Source organism: Zingiber officinale, chromosome 1B (genome assembly GCF_018446385.1).
Source record: "Zingiber officinale cultivar Zhangliang chromosome 1B, Zo_v1.1, whole genome shotgun sequence".
In the NCBI taxonomy this organism is placed as follows: domain Eukaryota; kingdom Viridiplantae; phylum Streptophyta; class Magnoliopsida; order Zingiberales; family Zingiberaceae; genus Zingiber; species Zingiber officinale.
The window spans coordinates 83680308-83695077 of NC_055986.1; the positions used below are offsets into that span (position 1 = coordinate 83680308).

General features: G+C 40.5%; 1 long non-coding RNA gene across 3 annotated transcripts; it reads right to left on the reverse strand.

Moving 5' to 3' along the window:
- Window positions 1–5239: 5239 nt before the first annotated feature.
- On the reverse strand, window positions 5240–7696 carry LOC121968697. 3 transcript variants are annotated; one of them, XR_006108267.1, is made up of 3 exons: window positions 7390–7696; window positions 6968–7286; window positions 5240–5422 (listed from the first exon to the last, which is right to left on the reverse strand). It is a non-coding gene; the product is annotated as an uncharacterized LOC121968697 (long non-coding RNA). The 3 variants fall into 3 exon arrangements; XR_006108268.1 differs by having other exon boundaries at window positions 6822–7286; XR_006108266.1 differs by lacking the exon at window positions 5240–5422 and having other exon boundaries at window positions 6788–7286.
- Between the last annotated feature and the right edge of the window lie 7074 nt (window positions 7697–14770).

Consider the following 14770-nt stretch of genomic DNA (forward strand, 5'->3'; position numbering starts at 1 on the left):
AACTAATTTTAATTATTGATTAACAATTAAATAATTAAGATTGGTCATACGTTGATTAAAAGTTTAATTATATTATAATAATTATCAACTAAATTTTTTATTTTTTTCGACAAACAAAATTAAATATTACCATATAAATTTAACTATTACCGGTAAAAAATTACACATTATTGGTCAAATATATTTGGCTAGTAAAAAATTAAATATTACTAGCCAAATCAAATTTTGGTTAGTAAATAAATTAAATATTACATACCAAATCTAATTTTGTTAGGTAAAAAAATAACACATTACCGGCCATATTGAACTTGTGTTAATAATAAATTAAAATTGCCTGCCAAATATTTTTTTTCGGTAATTAAAATTATTTACTAGCCAAAGTACAATTTAGCTAGTAAATCTTTTATTTACTAGCCAAATTCAATTTAGACGGAATATTTTCGCTAGTAAACACAACTTTTCCCATAGTCAAGAGTGTATAGACAGGATGCAATCGACCCACAAAATAAATATTTAAGGGTTTTTTTGACATAATTTTTGCTGCGGTTACATACCGCTACTAAATGTTCTCATTACAGCTGTAGGAGCGGTTATAGAAACCGATTCTAAAATATGCCTTTTGCCGCGGTCACAAACTGCTTCTAATATTGATATCATGTAGCGACCACATTTGGCAGATGCAAATTACATAATTTAGAGTCGGTTATGTGAACCGCTGCAAATCAAGATATATAGCAACGATTTTTTATAAAACCAATTCAAGCTATAAGAGCGGTCATTTGACCGGTTCTAAAAAACCGATGCTAAAACCTCCATTTTTTTGTAGTGCTCGCAAGCAGTCTCGCGTGGGTTGGCAGCCGCCAATGGGTCGAGGCCTTCCTCCATTGACTGCCAGCGACCGGGTACGGCCATTGCCGGCCTTGGCTGGGGTTGGCTTTGCCGCTGTCGGCCTCTAGTGGCCTTGGTCGCCGCCTGTCGGCCTTGGCCGGAGTTGTGTTAGCAGCCTCCACTATCCAGGGCGGTCCCTTTGCGTGCTTGTTGGTCCCCTGGTCGCCGTGGCTGTCTTGGCCACTAGTGAGCAAGATTATTTTTGTTAATTTGTGGACTGTTATATTTGATTGTAAACTTTATATTGTTGTTTGTGCAGGTTTATATTTGACGTTGCTGGGAGAGACTCGTTTTTGTTCACCTTTGTTAGGTATATTTATTTACACATGTTGTTTTAATAATGATAACATTAGTGTAGGAATGATATATTTTGATATTGATAGTATTAGTGTTGGATTAATATATTTTGATAGTGATAGAATAGTATAGGAATGATATATTTTTCTTTATTATATGAATAGTTTTAATTCTATTTGTATGTGAATTAATTTCGTATTAACGATTAGTGTATTTTCTAGGAGTTTTTATCAATGTAATTTATTGGAAATAGGTAAAATGTAGAATGAAAGAAGTTGGATCTATAATAAAAATTTACCTGAACGTCGCAGTTTAACTGATGAGTTTATCACTGGGTTGAGATAGTTTTTAAATTTTGTATCTAGTAATGTTGAGTTTATGGATGGTAATCAGACACGAGTTGAGACACTTTTTATTTTATTGAGATTTAAAAATCTTCATTTTTATTTGTTTATTTTCTGATGCAGGTAGCATAAGAAGATTGGAATGATAATGATCTCATAAGTACCAGATTATCTTCTATTTTAATTTATTTTTGGTTTTGAGACATTGTATGTATAAAATTATTAGATATTATGTTTGTTTTAACTTGGTTGTATTTATTTTTGTTGTTGTATTGTTGACTATTCTAACTTGGTTAGTTGTTAGTCATATGTTGTATTGAAACTTGGTTGATGAAACATATTGTTTGTTAGTTGTATTTGGAGATATGGAACAAGTTTGGATATATTTGTGTTGATGAATGTTTTCGGTTATGTTATTGTGTCTGTATTCATTTTTGATGTATTTGTGTGATAATTCAATTTTATTGCATTCAGCGTATGAATATATGGTAAATACCAAAAAAAAGAAAAGTATTGGTAATTTTTATTACTTTTGCAACGAATTTTGCGACGAAAATGATTTGTTGTAAATTTATCGTAATATACTGTTTCTATTGAAATTTTGTAATAAAAATTAATATTTATTGCAATCTGCAATGAATCAAGAATTTGTCGCAATCTATAACGAAAATTGAATTCATTGTGAATCTGCAACGATTTTTTTTGAAATTCATTGTTAAATTCATCCCTAAATAACTGATTTTTTTTTTTTTTGTAGTGTATGCATTGTTGGCACAATACACATTGTTGACATGGACTTAATAAGGAAAATATTAAAGGCATCACCCGGGCCTTTTACCATGATAGACATTATTTATTATAACTTGTTTTTTTGTTAACACAATGTATCTAATTCTTCAGCCGATTAATATTAAATGATTAGTTTGCTATTATAAAAATTTTCTACTTATCATTAGAATAAATCAGAAAATACATACATACAACATCATTCTTAGATCTACATCTAACTAGAGGAAAAATCTCTTACAATTAATGGTGGAGCCAGGAATTATAATCTATTCAAGCTAAAAAATTTTAACGAAAAATAAAATTATATATATGCATTAGACATGAACAAACAACTATTAGAAACAAATATATCATAAAAATTTTGATCGCTAATACATTTTATGAAGGAAATTTAATTTCATCACTAAATTTAGCTGTAAAATTTAATATACGTTGCTTAGCAATGAAATTTAATATTAGTTACTAAATTTAGCAATTATTTGTTGCTTAGCGATGGAATTTAATATCCGTTGCTAAATTTAGCAATGAAATTTAATATCTGTCATTAATTTTCTTAATATTTTTAAAAAATAAATATTAAGAAAAACATGTAATATTATCCCATACAAATATTTTAGAAAATAACTTTTACAAGATAAATAGAACAACTATAATTTGTATCTATTACTTTAATCCAAATCTATACAAAAACTCATTTATCCACTAGATAGGAAAATGATTGGTACTAAAAATATAACAGAATGCAAATTATTAAAAGATTTATAAAAGTCTAAAGTTGAGTAGAATCACAAAACTTATGGACCAGACAAGCGCATCAAATAGATAACTAAAACTCTGAGCTGAAATCACAACAAATTCTTGACAAAAGGTAACTATAAAAGCAAGTTGATAACTCTAGAGTTAATCCTTGGGTCATTGTGGATAATGATACTATGAGCTACATAAACTATGACCTCGAAGTATTTGTAGGTCGAATCCTGCAAAACACGAGAGCGCAAGCATAAAAATGTTAGTGGTATAAAGTTCAATAACATGAAAAGGAAAACTAATCTCACCTCATTAATCTAAAATATTAGGAGTGTAGCAAATACAAATAAATAAAAAGTCTTGAAAGGTTTAGTGGCCAATGAAATATATAGCAGGTAGTGGGACAAATATGAAAATGTATCTAATCAGCCAACTACTCGAATTGTGCTCCAGCTGCAGTTTCCAGTTGAAGAACTTTCACACCATCAACTTCCTAAATAAAAATAGAAAAAAATTAATTAGCACAGATAACTCACAAAGTAAAAAAAAAATCATTTTATGATCTATATATACATACACATTATCGAAGTTGTGATCTATGATTCTTCAAAGTATAATATTCATCAATGATAGAATCTGAATCAATACTTGAAGCAAACTCTCTCTTAATGTAGATAATCATAGAATCTGTTAGAAAATCCTCACCCATTCTATTACGAAGAACTGTTTTAATATGCTTCATAGCTGAAAATGCACACTTTGTAGTTGCCGTAGAAACAAGCAAAGTTAAAATTAGACTAATCAACTTGTCGATCAAATTATAGTACTGCAATATTTTTGTTTCAAATACTTATGGATCCAAAGCAGAGCTAAGCACAAGAAGTTCTATTGTCTCATCACTGAATCTACAGTTTAACTCTTCCAATTGAAAATCTATTACAATATTAAATATATCATAAGGAAAGTGATGCTCAACTGTGATGACATCCTTTTTGTAACGCCCTGGCCTAAGAGGGCCCCACCGGAACCAAACCGAGAACGTCACCATAATTGCTCATCGGGTTGACAACTAGCTCCACAGACCACCAGAGATCCTTTTAGCGTACTTTGTCCTGACTCGCGCAGCCTGGAAAACTTCCCAGGGGCCACTCATCCTCATATTTCTCCATGCCAAGCACGCTTAACTTTGGAGTTCTTAAGTTTAGGCTTTCGAAAAGGAAGGTGCACCTTGGTGATATAGATAGTACCATCTAACCTTTTAAGTCATACTTAACCAGAATCTCAGAACCGGGGTATTACACTTTTGCTGGCATGAACGACCAAAATGTGTTGGTCCCTTGTGGCTGACAAGAAGGGTGAATTGCCTAAAAATACAAGCACAAACCTTTCTCGATCTTATAGCTTGATTAAGACAAAAACTTGTACAAAAGAATTTAGAAACTAATTAATTAAAGAGAGAGGCATAGAAAGATTTACTTGATTTGCAATCAAAGGATTACTAATCCAAGGCAATTAAAACTCACTAAAAATCTCCTTTCGGTGGAGTAGACTCTTACAACATTGACAGCTCACAAACAAAGTAGTAGAACAGAAAGAGAATCATTTTACAAGTGTTGTTTTGAACTATTGGGATCAAGATTATATTTATAGCCATGATCTGGGTGTCTAGAAAGGTTCCGGGAACCTGGGCGTGGATACAACTTTATCCATGTCGCAACGAATCATATCACAACAGGTTTGGATAAACTCTCTGGTTCGGGCATCTAGAACAGTTTCGGGTGCTCGGACCTGTTGGTTGCTACTTACACTCTAACAGGACCTACTTGGCGCAGGGGCACCTCGCTAAGGCAACCCGGGGACCAGATTGGTCCAGGCACCCAGAGTAGCTCCCGGTGCCCAGAGTAGCTCTAAGCGCACGGACAACAATCAACTTGTCACACCCTAGGTAGTCCCTGCCAGAAGAAATTTCGACAATATCTCCCTTGTACGAGTGGCAATATGAAACTTTACTACAACCAACTCATACACGGCCAACATGGTCGGAACAATAAATATAAAAATACTAACAAACCATACAATTTATACCCAAACAACCTCTGGCTATCACCACAATACAAAAGAAAACAAAAACAACATCTAACTTACCTCTTCTGTCGATCGGCAGGCGCGTAGCGAAACATAACAATTACAAATCTACTAAACAAGAAAAAATCCAACCATCACAATGTCTTAAGAAAAATCATACAATCCAAAGTGCAAAACCAATATAAGTCCGAAACAAACAGAAAACCACAAGACTAATACATAAACTCTCGTGACTAGGGGACTAGCAACTGGAACCTCCTGACGGCCTCAACCTGAAATAAGAAAATATCAACGGGATGAGTCCAACACTCAGCGAATACCAAGTTGATATGCATAATACGAAATAACCAATAATAATAAATATGTGTACAGTCTTCTGGAGTAATGGAAAATGTAAAATTATAAGAAAAGAAGAAGCTGTACTCACCAGGACCTCCTATCAGAATAATAAGGTTGTTAGATCAAAAGTAACAAGTTCCTGTATGCATGTCAAACATATGCATCCATCCAATATATAGCAAATAAAGTGCAGCAAGCACAAGCAATAATGCAATCATGCATATGATGCCAATGACATATCCTGATCACCCCTGACACCAGTCAGCCATCTCACACACGATGGTGAGACCGAGTGGGTAGAGCTATGATAACTATGCACTCTACCATCACTGCTCCTGATAAGTGACTGAGTGGACAGGATGATGTCGGAGTACACCTATCCTCCTACCCAAATCATAAGTGGGGGAGCTTAATACTCTCATCTCCCTGAGACAACCCGGATGAGGGATCCCTGTCGATTAACACGTTGCGTCACCACTACCCATGAGCGGACCAGCGGAGCCTAACAGAGCAAAACTGCCTGCTAGCTATCACGTTGCGTCACCACTACCCATGAGCGGACCAGCGGAGCCTAACAGAGAAAAACTGCCACACACCCTACCTGATATACCACTAACCCATGAGTGGTTGTGTGGGCAGATCCATGTAACTGGTGATGAGCTCAACAATAATGGGGCTACCAATCGCACAGTATGGAACATGAAAGATGATGCATGACACTAAGCATGCAAATCCTGACCATATCTGCCTCCATAAAACATGTACCAAAAATAAATGGATCAAATAAACAGATCTAGGTACACAGGTCAGATATGGTAAATGTCTAGTCCGGTGTATCACAAGGCATAGTACGTCACTATCTCTATGAGCATAAATAATCATGACAATAATAAATCATAAATGCAGAACAGATGAAAGCATGCAACGGTATCATGTAGTGACATACTAAAGCAATGATAAACATAATTATTACTAAAGGCTATAACCTACTACGCATATCAACATAACATATCAAAAGAGATAAATCAAGGTATCCGCCTTAAAATGGAGATCGTCTCCGAAATAGACCCCACATCGAGACGTCGTCTCGAATCAAAGTCCTGTAATACATGATATACAGATTTAGCTAATTACATATAAATTAATTAGCTAGATCAAATCCCTAAGAAGCTAACCTAAATCCAAATCCAATTATCAACCCTAATTTGATCATCTAACTCCTCAATCAATTTTAACTAATCCAATCAAATTAGGATTTGTAATAAGAATAATCAATCACAACAACTTAATCTAAACCAATACTAAATGTAATAATTTCATAGCCCAACTTACTCAAAAATCCGTTCGTGCTGTTGCTCACAGCCGGAGCTATAGCGGCTGGGTCCAAAGCTGGAACCAAGCAACTGCACTCAACCCTCTACTGCCATTTGCAAAACAATCCCAAATCTAACTAGTTAGGAATTCTAACAATAATTTACCTAAATCCACATCACTGTTGAAGTTAACAAGGATCTTTCCCTAACTTTCCTCTTCTTCGGTGATGGCAGCAGATCTGATCAGATGCTGGAATTTGCTAGCCAAAAGTACTCACTGCCGAAATTGGTGGCCGAAGCCCTAAACCGTGTCCATAGATTCCTCTCGGTCAGACTACATTGTGAGGCCCAACACTGGAATTGTGCCGGTGCTAGGACACGGGAGATGCTAGCACAGTGAGCCGGTGCTAGAAAAGAAAGAGGCGACCCGAAGGCAACTCTATGGCACGATCAGAAGCTTGGCTACCGAGAGCCCCTTTGGTACCTGCGGCCAAAAATGGAAATCCAGCAGTGGCGACGAGCAGATCAGGGCAAGGATGTGCAAGAAAGGGGAAATCTAGGGTGCGGGAGGAGATCGACAGCCCTACCTCGACCGGTGGCATCACCAATTTGGTCTTCAACACAGAGACGACATCGGCTAGGGGAGGAAACCTTCGCTTGGCGTTGCTCCCTGCTCGTCGGTGGCGATGAAGACGCAGAGAAAGGGAAATCGGGGCAGAGGCTAGGGCAGAGACGGGATGAGGAGATGGGGAAGAAGAAGGGGAGGAGGAGGGTGGCGGTGGCACCGTCGGGTGGAGGAGCCGAAGAGGTGAAGAAGAGAAGGGAGGAGAAGAATCGGGCAAGTTCGACGACGGGAGAAGGAAGAAAAGAGAAATAGGGTACGCGGGGGATAAAGAAAAAGAAAAATAAATGAAAAATCAAATTTTTCCTCACTTAAATGGGATAGCTTAAACAAGCTTTCCTTTGGCCCCATAATTGATCCCCGTAATCTATACCATACGGTCTCAAAAAAATTCTAAAAAATTTCTAAAAATTCCAGAAAATTCCGTTAAGGTTCTTCCTCTATTTAACCTTATTGTTTAATTAATATTTAGGGTACCATATTTTACATTCTTCTCCACTGATAAAAATTTGGTCCATAAATTTCGTTATTTACCATCACCAAGCACTAGCAATAAAAAGATAGTATAAATGCTGAACGAAAATCTAACCCACATACCTCAAGTAAAAAGATGAGGGTATCGAGCTCGGATCGTATCCTCGAGCTCCCATGTAGCCTCCTTGTCGGAATGATGCTGCCATCTGACTTTAACCAGCCGGATAGTCTTATTTCGTAGCTGACGCTCCTTGTGGTCCAAAATGTATACCGGAAGCTCCTCGTAGGTAACGTCAGGCTGAATGAGAAATGGTATATCTGAGAGTACATGTGTTGGGTCGGCTATGTATCTCCTCAGCATAGACACATGGAATATATTATGAACGCCTGCCAGAGCCGATGGTAGCACTAGACGATAAGCTACTGTACCAATCCTCTCCAATATCTGGAAAGATCCAATGTATCGTAGAGCTAGCTTACCTCGGAGGCCAAATCTCTTCACCCCTTTTGTGGGTGAGACTCTCAGAAAAATATGGCCTCCAGAAGAGAACTCCAGGGGTCTACGTTTCCGATCAACATAACTCTTCTAGCGGTCCTACGCCTTTGACATCCTACGTCTGATAGTATAGACCAACTCCCCCTCCTGTTGAGCTCTCTGCGGTCCTAGCAGCTGGGCCTCCCCAACCTCCTCCCAGAGGGTGAGTGTCCGACAAGGTCTACCATACAACGCTTCAAACGGTGCCATTTGGATAGCCGAGTGATAGCTATTGTTGTAGGCGAACTCTACCAATGGCAAGTGGTCCTCCCAACTGCTTCCAAAATCCATATCACAAGACCTCAGCAAGTCCTCTAGAGTCTGAATGGTCCGCTTTGACTGTCCATCTGTCTGCGGATGGAAAGCTGTATTGAAACAGAGCTATGTGCCCAAGGCCTGTTGCAGACTTTGCCAGAACCGGGACGTGAGTCGTGGGTCTCGATCTGATATAATACTCAATGGAACACTATGCAATCTGATGATCTCTCGACAATACAGCTCTGCCAATCGATCCAGAGAATCTGTCTTCCAAATAGCTAAGAAGTGTGCGGATTTGGTTAATCGGTCAACGATTACCCAAATCGCGTCATGGCCTCGTCGTGTCCTAGGCAATCCCACCACAAAATCCATAGTGATGCATTTCCACTCTGGAATCAGATTCCTCTGAAGTAATCTGGTGCTTAGCCTTCACCTGCTAACAGACAAGACATCTAGCTATAAATTTCACGATGTCTTTCTTCATACCGTTCCACCAATAGGAACACATCAAGTCTCGATACATGCGGGTCCCGCCTGGGTGGATAGCAAATCAGGAGCGATGAGCCTCCTGAAGTAACTCCTCCTTGACCGGGTGAGATGGAGGTACGCATAGTTGACCTCAAAAATATATAATACCCGCATCATCTCATGTGAACTCTGTCTGCTGCCCAGAAGCTATCTGGCTGCTAATGGACTGTAAGTGCTGATCGCCGGCTTGGGCCTCTCGTATCCTCATCCTAATCGACGACTGAGCAACCATGGTAACCAAAATATCCTGCTCTGTCTGCCCCTGCTCCTCAAGGCCCAACTCGGAGAAATCTTAAATCAAGTCCGTGACCACAACTCGGTGGCAAGCTAAAGTCCCTTTGGACTTCCGGCTAAGTGCATCGGCAACCACATTAGCTTTCCCTAGGTGGTAGCTAATAGTATAGTCGTAATCCTTCAGGAACTCCAGCCATCTCCTCTGTCGGAGATTGAGTTCCTTCTGAGTGAAAAGGTATTTGAGACTCTTATGATCAGTGAGAATCTCAAATGTAATACCATAAAGGTAATGCCGCCAAATCTTCAAAGCAAATATAATGACTACTAGCTCCAAATCATGTACTGGGTAGTTCTTCTCATGCTCCTTCAACTAACGAGAAGCATAAGAGACCACCCTGCATTAGGACAACGCCCAAACCCTGAAGAGAAGCGTCGGTGTAGAGTACAAATCCGTCCTCTCCAGAAGGTAAAACCAAAACTGGTGCCGACATTAATCACCGCTTCAACTCTTGGAAGCTGGTCTCGCAGGCTTCTGACCAGTGAACTTCACGTCTTTCCTAGTCAGGCGTGTTAGCGGCATAACAATACGAGAAAAACCCTCGACTAAACATCTGTAACATCCGGCCAATCCCAAGAAACTCTGGATCTCCTGAACTGATTTCGGCTACTCCCAATTGGTGACTGTCACGCCCCAGAGGAGTCTCTGTCCGAAGAAATTTCGGCAGCATCTCCCCTGTACGGCGGACAATCTGAAACTTATCTACAAGCACTATATACCTCAGCCACATGCGGCTGGAATAATAACAATAAAAGGAGACAAACACCACGCAGTTAATATCAAATTCAGCCCACTCGGCTGTACCAAAACCAAAACACAAAACTGCTAGCCGGCTAGGCTTACACAACCAATAACAAATACAAAACACCACATAACAACATCAAGTCTCCAAAAAAATAAAACCAGAGTACAGAGCTAAACAAACCGATACATAAAACAAGCAAAACATACGTGAAACCGATAAGTCTTCTGATGTGACGTGGGGACCAGCAGACAGGATGCTCCAAGCGACATCATAAGTAACCTGGTACCTGAAAAATATAGAGTCCACGGGGGTGAGTTCAACAACTCAGCGAATACCAATAGACATGCCTAGTAAGATATATCTAACAGCAATAAACATGGAATACAGCTTCCTAATCATATATCTAGGAAAGATGCCAAACTGAAAGGTAACTAAGGAAGCTGTACTCACCAGGAACTCCTATCCAAACAAAAGGGTCGTCAAACCGGAAGTGCCCTAAATCCTGTATGCATGTCAAACATATGCATCCAACCAATAGCAAACAAAATCACAAGAAATAAAGGTATCAATGCATATGATGTCAATGATGCATCTGGTCACCCCGACGCCATCATCTCACAAATGGCGAGGACCGAGTGGGTAGGGTGACAACTGCACTCAATGCCTCACGATGGTGACCGAGTGGACGGGATCTTGTCGGTACTCCTGTCCTGTGACCCCAAATCATAAATGGGGAGCTCAATGCTCTCAACTCCGGTACACGATGACGGGAGGTATCTCTGCCCTAACGCCGAGTCACCGACTAACGGAGCCAACAGAGTCCACCGTCTGCCTACTCTGTTGCTACACTAAATGCACGTGAGCCAAAAGAGCGGAACTGTCGCACGACTACCCCGCGAGTCCTCGGACCAAGCTAAGCAGTAACCGCCACACATCGATATACCACTAAACCATGAGTGGGGGTGTGTGCAGTACATGTAACTGACGATGGGCTCAACCATAGTGGAGCCGACAATCGCACAGCATGCAATCATGATGCATGTCACTATGCATAGCAAAAACTGATCAACATAATCATATCCATACATACAAAATGGGTACTGTAAAAGCGATGGTCACATACCAAGATCTAGAGTACACAGGTCAGATAGAATATCAAAAACCCTATGTCCCGAACATAATAAGTATGGAATATCCTGATCAGCATAGAAAAATCCATATATACATAATATGGGTACCACAGTATCAGTAAGCCAAATCCACGGATCTAGGGTATACAAGTCCTCTAAGGTATAACAGCCTAGACCCAAATCATATCCCTCTTCCATAGCATATGTACCAACAATATACACAGATCAAAGAATCAGGGTCTAAACACCCGAATCATATATGATATACAAATAGAGGTACACAAAATCTGATATGGCACAAAAAACCTAAGTATCGGATAATCTAGATACACATGCCAGAAACAAAAATCCATATCCTAGTCCTAACCTCAGTAAGCATGGTATGTCACTCTAGAAACTAAGATACTCATGGTAACAAGATAATCATGGCAACAAATCATGAGATATAATCACGGATACATCACAGGTGACAAACCTAACATGCTATGGATATCAAACAGTGACATACCAAAGGCAAACATGTTCATTGCATGTAGTTATAAAATACTATGCATATCCAATGACATATCATAAAAGATAAGTCAAGAGGTACCCGCCTCCGATATAGATCGAATCGAACCAATCCAATGTTGAAACGCCCATCCCGAATCACAATCCTGTAACAACATGATATATGGATTTAGCTAATTACATATAAATTAATTAGCTAAATCATATCCCCGAGAAACTAACCTAAATCCAAATCCACATGAATCCAAAACATGATCAAGAAAAATCAGATCTCTCTTAATCATATAATATGCGCATCCCATAAACCATCACAACTACCTTATTCTCCCAAAATCTAATAACATTAGATTTGTGCATAGACAAAACCAAACTCACCCCAATATAGATGTGTTGATCCACAGCAAGAGATGTCGGCTGGAGAAATTGGTTTCCGAAACAAGGGAAAGTTGCTGATCTCCCACTTCTAACACTCCTTCAAATTAGTCCTTCTTGGCCATTGTTTTGAGGAATTCTAGCCGAAAACTCCAAATCACAGCAGAAGAAAAAGGTCTTGCGCCAACCCTAGGCATAGGGGTTTAGCCGGAGTGGAGAATTCGATGGCCACAGCTAGGGCACGACTCTGGATCAAGCGAATAAGCGGCGATCAACCAAGCAGCGCACAAGGAAGGGTTGCAGTGGCCCGAGAAGATCACCTCCGACCGAGGTGTCGACAAGGTGGCAGTGAAAGGCCACCGGCAATGGCGACAAGGCAGGGTGGCATCGTCGGGCAGAGACAAGAGGGAGGAGGACAGCGCTAGGGCAGAGAAATCGCGGCGGCGCTGCTCCCTTCGGCCTCAAGTGATGCCACCATCCAGTGCGGCCTGGAAAGGAAGAAGAGAGAGAGAGGCCGACGCTAGGGCTCGGACGCCGGCGGATCGGGGTGAGGGCGTGCACACGAGGGAGAAGAAGAGATGCTCAGCCGCCGGCTCTGTTCCATGGCGTCGCCGGCGTCGGTAGAGGAGGGGGAGGAAGAACTGTCGCGTGCGAAAAGGGGGCGGCGCCGCATGGGTTAGGGCACGGGAATAAGAGGAAAAGAAAAAAAAAAAAATAAAAGAAGAGGAATTAAAAACTTTTCCTCTTTAAAATAGGGTAGCCTAAACAGACTTTTCTGGACCCTATTTTTATCCTCGTAAACTCGTCCATACGAGCTCCGAAAAATTCAAGAAAAATTTCCAAAAATCCTAGAAAATTCCCTTATTAATATTCGCCTATTTCCGGTATTTTACATTCTCCCCCACTAATAAAAATTTGGTCCCCAAATTTCGTTATCTACCATCAGCAAGTACTAACAACAGATATAGCGTATAAAATGCTGAACGGTAAATTAAATCACATACCTCAAGTGAAAAGATGGGGATATCGAGCTCGGATCGTATCCTCGAGCTCCCAAGTAGCATCCTCGTCCGAATGATGCTGTCATCCGACTTTAACCAGCCGGATAGTCTTGTTCCGCAACTGACGCTCTTTCCGGTTCAAAATCCGTACCGGAATCTCCTCATATGAAATATCAGGCTGAACTGGAACTGGAATATCAGCCAGCACATGCGTCGGGTCGGGCACATATCTCCGCAACATAGATACGTGGAATACATCGTGAACTCCTGCCAGAGACGGTGGTGGTGCCAACCGGTAAGCTACCGCTCCAATCCTTTCCGAGATCTGGAAAGGTCTAATGTATCACAGAGCTAGCTTTCCTCTGAAGTCAAATTTCTTCACTCCTTCCGTGGGTGGAAAACTCACAAAAATACATGGTCACAAATAGAGAAGGCTAGGGATATGCGTCTCCAATCAGCATAACTCTTCTGGCGGTCTTACGCCTCTGACATCCTCCGTCAGACAGTACGGTCCAACTTTGCCTCATGCTGAGCTCTATGAGGTCCCAACATCTGGGCCTCCCCAACCTCCAAAATCCAATACACTAGACCTCAGCAAAACCTCTAGAGTCTGAATGATCTGCTCTAACCGTCCATCTGTCTGAGGATGGAAAACTGTACTAAAACAGAGCTGCGTGCCCAAGGTCTGCTGCAGACTCTGTCAAAAATGAGACGTGAATCGGGTCTCTATCCGAAATAATAATCAACGGAACACCACGTGATCTGATGATCTCCCGGCAAAACAGATCTACCAATCGATCTAGGAAATTTGTCCTCCGATTAGCTAAAACGTGCGCGGATTTGGGTAATTGATCAAAGATTACCCAATTCGCGTCATGGTCTCGTCATGTCCTCGACAAACTCACCACAAAGTCCATGGTAATATGTTCTCATTTTCACTCAGGAATAGGAATCGCTGAAATAAGCCGACAGATCTCTAATGCTCGGCCTTCACTTGTTGACAGACAAGACATCTAGCTACAAAATCCGCGATGTCTTCCTTCATGTCGTTCCACCAATAGAAACACCTCAAATCTTGGTACACACGGGTACCGCCTGGGTGGACAGCAAATCATGAGCGATAAACCTCCGAAAGTACTCCCATAAGACCGGACGAGACTGAAGTACGCATAATCTGCCTCGGAAGTGTATAACACCCTCCTCGTCTCGTGTGAACTCGGTCTGCTACCCGGAAGCTATCTGGCTGCAAATAAACTGCAAATACTGATCAGCAGCTTAGGGCTCTCGGATCCTCATCCTGATTAACGACTGAGCAACCATGGTAACCAGAGTACCCTGCTCTGTCTGTCCTATCCTCTCAAGGCCCCAAATCGGAGAAACCTTGAATCAAGTCTGTGACCACAACTCGGTGGCAAGCTAAAGTCCCTCTGAACTTCCGGCTAAGTGCATCGACAACCACATTAGCTTTCCCTGGGTGATAGCTAATGGTACAATCAAAATC